We start from the raw sequence: 5,188 nt of genomic DNA on the forward strand, positions 1-5,188 counted from the left end.
CCCCAGTCTGCACCATGCTGCCCCAGTCTGCACCATGGCTGCCCCAGTCTGCACTATGACTGCTCCAGTCTGCACCATAGCTGTCCCAGTCTGCACCATGCCTACCCCAGTCTGCACCATGCTGCCCCCGTTTGCAGGCCCTCGATGTCTTGTCTGTCATGTGTGATCATAAGGCTTTCTGGGCAGCTCCCCCTGGGAGGCCATGTAGCTCACAGGAGATAACACATGGAAGGTGTGTAGATATTGAATGATTCACCAGTGCATGTGTATACTTGCTTGAGTACGAACCCTTGTACGCATGCACACACATCTGCACATGAGCACACAGAGGCACATATGTGTGTGACACATACAAGCACATGCACACACATGGCAACCCCTTCTCCTCGTCCCCTCTAAGCCTTCTTCCCTTGAAGACAAGACCTCTCCCCAGTCTTTCATATTTGTTTTTCTTGACTGGCACCAGCTAGTGTTTAACACCTTTGCTACATCTGGTGACAGGTACTGATGTTCCCTCTTCCATCTGTCTGATTAGCCTGCTGTCCTTGTCTGAAAGCTCCTGGGTGATAGTCCTCAGCTCAAGGTCACTTAGGCAAGGCCCTCCTGAAGGCAGTTCTCAGGGAGACAACTCTGGTGGAAACAGAGGCAGACCAGCATGCACTCAGCAGGGTTTCCAATGCTGACACCCCCAAGTCTGCACTTCCTAGACATCTCCCTCAGGATGTCCCATGGGATCCTCCAAATGACAAACCCACAGGACACTCCTCACCTCCTCCTCCTCCTCCTCACTTTCTTCCTTGACTGCCATCTGGACTAACATGCCCTGAGCCGGGAGCTGGCTGTTCCCTCATCCTCCAGGCAATGGCATTCGGTCCCCCTAGGTCCCTGGATCTACAAACAGCCCGTCTCCAGCCCACTGCTACCACCAAACTCATCAATTCCCACCCAGTCCCCTGCCCATCTCCCCACTGTTAGACCCTTCGCCGCGTTTGGCTAACCCACAAATCTAATCACACCCTCTCTCCCTCAGCTTTAAACTCTTCAGTGACTCTTCCCCACACCGGAAAAACACTCAAACTGCCTTGCCTGCGAATGACTGCACCTTCTCTCTCCCATAAGGCAAAGAAGCAGGGACGCATCTGTCTCCTCGCATAAGAAGGCACCCTGAGGGGCTTCAAGAGCTAGACAAACCTAAGCACGCCCCCCCCAGCTGGAAAGACCCCCAGAGTCAACTGATCTGAGCCCTGGGCCTGTAGCCATTCAATGGGATGGGAAGGTGTGGTATACCACCATCAGGCGAGGATGTCAAATACAGGTCAAATAAAAGCTAAGGACTCAGGTGAAAGACGCCAGGCACCTCAGATCGAGTGAGGTTGAATGCTTCCATTTCCGTGCCTGTCCGGAGGGCAGCTGGGCAGTCACTGGGAAAGGGGTGGGGGTGTGAGCAGCTGCTCAATGAGAGTGGGAGTTCTGTGGGATGATGAGAAGGTTTTTTGGTAGGAGAAAGCCGTGGTGATGACCCAACAGTACGCATGCACCAAATGCCAGTGAGTGCAGTCAATGCACGACTGCACTAAATGCCTCTTTACAACGGCTAATTGTATGTTATGTGGATTTCGCTAAATAAGGATAAAACAAATAAAAAACGGAAGGGCCTAACCTATAATTAGGACTCTAGCAGTACCCGTCCTTTATCAGAACACTGCGGCTCAGGCCCTGAACCCCACACGTACCACAGACTCAGGGGAAGGGTGGCTCTGGGCGGTGACTCCGTTGGAAGGGAATAGGACAGAGGTAACTGAAGCCCCGTTTTCAACATGCTTCCACGGTTAGCACACCATTTCTACGTAGGCTGGTTGCTTATCTGAAGCAATTTGGGGCTGACAAATGCAATCATAAAGGGAGCTCCTATGCCTCCTCCCCAGCCTGAAGATGCCACTATTTACACATAATTTACACATCAACCAGGTCTCCCGGCATCAATAAAGAACTCGGGCAGAGATGCTCAGGGTCCCTTGGGAGGTAGGTGGGAAGTGCAGCCTCACCCCTGAATGGACCCACAGTCTGCCATTGGCAGTCTACCATTCCCCGGGCAGCACATTGCCCCTTCTGTGCCCACAGCCCCCCAGCAGCGTCTCATCTCACCGTCTGAGAGGAGCCACCACCCATGAGTGAAATCCTGGCTCTTACTGACTGGATCTGCTGGATCCTGATGGGAGCAAGCAGCCTCATCTTTCTCCCTCAGAGCAGCAGGCCATCTGAACCATTGACCTTGCAGCCCACATTAACAGCCCGATTTCTAACCCAGGGGGCCTCTAGAAAAGGCCAGGCATTCAGTTCATTGAGAACCAGCCCCCTACTAGCGTTAGCACAAGCTTCTCTGACAGCCATCCCCTGTATGAGGCACTTCGGTCAGCAGAGATGGCAGGCAACACTGAAAACCCTATCCTTCCTGGAGTCCCGGCAGAAGTTTTCTCAGACCTGAAGGCTCATTTCGAGAAGCGTCTGCAAGCGGGTTTTTATCTGGCTCTTAGGCAAGTACAAATGGAAGCAGCACCCGCCAGACTGAAAGCATCTTCCAGACGAGCAATCACTCAGCTCTCATCACGGAACGTAACAGGAGAGAGATAACGTCTTTCCTTAAAAAAAAATAACAACTGCCCTGAAGTTACATTTTATGAGTTCAGGCTCATTTTTCAGTTTCATAAGAGCAAGCTATTCTACTCCTTCCTTCCTTAAAAGAACAAAAATGGGCCGTATGTTCTGCTGTTCGCCCTGCTACCAAGATGAGCTCCCCGCCCCGCCATGGTAGGAGCCCCTTAGGGACAACCCCCTCCAGCAAACAAAGGTCTTGTGCTCACAGGGCTCCAGGATGGGGCAGAGATGCACTTCCTAAGACACCAACTGGTACACGCTCCTCCTCCGGGGCGCTTACCTGTGACACTCTCAGCTGAGAGGAGAGGCCGCGGTCCTTGTGGTGGACCATATCTGTGGTCATCGGAGGCTCTAGCAGCAGTAAAAATCCCCATTGGGGTCTCCTCTCCACTTTGTTGCCCTCTTACACGTCCTCCGCGGGAAACTTTCGACGAAGTAGCTCCAACGATACACTCAAACACAGGGAGGGCCGTGCAGCTGGCCTGCACAGGGCTGGGCCACGTTTGCTTCTGTTACACTCTACGCCAATGTATAGCCACCGCCCACCTGTCCTGGGAAGCAGTTGTCTCGTCCGGAGGGTTCAGAGCCCAATGGAACCACTGCCCACCCTAATCCACACAGAGCCTCCAGGACCTGCACAGGAAGGGGAGGATGCTGGCTGAGTGGTGAAGAGCTGCTCCATCCGTGCTCCCAGGAGGTCCGTGAGGGGAGGACTACTTGGCCTTCCAGCTACCAGGCCCCTTCTTTTCCAGGCCAGCTGCTGCTGCTTCTTCTTTTTTTTTTTAGAAATAAACCCGATTTATTAAATAAGAATATTTTGGAACAAAAGAGTAAGATTAATTGGTTTTTTGTTGCTGTTGTTTTATTACATGATTTTATTGGGGGCTTATACAACCCTTATCAGAATCCATCCATCCATCCATTGTGTCCAGCACATCTGTACATTTGTTGCCATCATCATTATCAAAACATGTTCTTTCTACTTGAGCCCTAGGTCTCAGCTACTCTGCCCCCTCCCTCACCATCCCACACACATGATACCCACATCATTTATAAATTATTATTATTCTTTCATGTCGTACACTGTCCGATGTCTCCCTTCACCCACTTTTCTGTTGTCCATCCCCCAGAGAAGGAGTAGATCATTGTGACTGGTTGTCTATAAACTGAAAGACGACATTCATGAAAAAGCACCCTAATTATATGTAACACAGCCTGACAGGCTAGTCCAGGGACCTGCAAACTGCGGCTCTCCAGTCAAGTGCAGCTCTTTCTGTATGTACATGTGGCTTTGAAGTAAAATTGCACATTTTAAAGGGTATTATTCAGATCATGGTAAAATATATTTATGACTCAAATAATTTTTTCTTCCAGCTCAAAATTTGTCCCACCACTGGTCTCCTCTATCCTAAATCTCCTCTTTAAAGAAATAACAACAATAATAATTATAATGGTGGTATCCCATTCATTTGAATTTATTACATGTTAATGTAAGCCACATTTAAAAATCACCCTATTGTCAAATAAATTCTACATGTCTTGGCTAGGAATATGAAGAGATTCCCAGGTGAACTCCAGCCTCCTTGCTTCTTGCCAAGCATCTTTTACACGTCACCATCCCTTATGTCCGGAAGCTCTGGATGGTCTAAGCTCCATGCTCCTCTCGCACCACACTATGTGCTCCTCCTCACCAGTCCCTAGAGCGGCAGGTCTCAACCCATGGGTCGTGATCCTTCTGGGGTTCCAAAATGACAGTTATGAAGTAGCAACAAAAATAATAATATGGCTGGGGGTCACCACCACATGAGGAACTGTATGAAAGGGTGGAGGCCTGAGGAAGGTGGAGCACCACTGCCCTAGAGTGTCCAGACCTGGCACACCATCATGAAGATTGCTCTAACCACTGGGACCTTCTAAGCTGGTAAGTGCTCCGCTCTCTGCCTCGTGGACCTGGAATGTACCACGGGCTCAGTCCTCATGTCACCTGATGACGGCTCGTGTCGCTGGGGACATCTGGGGGCTGGGGACATCTGGGGGCTGTGATCATGGGGACATCTGGGGACATCTGGGGGCTGTGATCATGGGGACATCTGGGGACATCTGGGGGCTGTGATCATGGGGACATCTGGGGACATCTGGGGGTTGTGATCATGGGGACATCTGGGGCTGTGATCATGGGGACATCTGGGGGCTGTGATCATGTCCTCCTCACCTCTGGGCCAGAAGAGCCAGCCAGGCCAGGTGCTGCGGATTTGTCAGAAAGGGAACTGAAAGGAAGGTCAGTGACAAGGCGAGGTATGGAACAGACCCAGTCAGGTGTGACCCCTGTGGGGAATTTGCATTTCCTCCCTAAATATACTGCATGAGAAGCTGCAGGTGACCAAGATCCCTGGGTGGTAGCCTTTACATAGATGACTCACCTGGAGGGCTCTTGTTAAACTCTAGATTCTGATTCAATCCATCTTGGATGAAATGCAAAGTATGATGATGGGGGTGGAGCCAGAAGGAATCTTTCATAGTAACACCCCCCCCC

This window comes from Echinops telfairi, unplaced genomic scaffold (genome assembly GCF_000313985.2).
Source record: "Echinops telfairi isolate 266 unplaced genomic scaffold, ASM31398v2 ScPeMD7_16;HRSCAF=60, whole genome shotgun sequence".
Taxonomy (NCBI): Eukaryota; Metazoa; Chordata; class Mammalia; order Afrosoricida; family Tenrecidae; genus Echinops; species Echinops telfairi.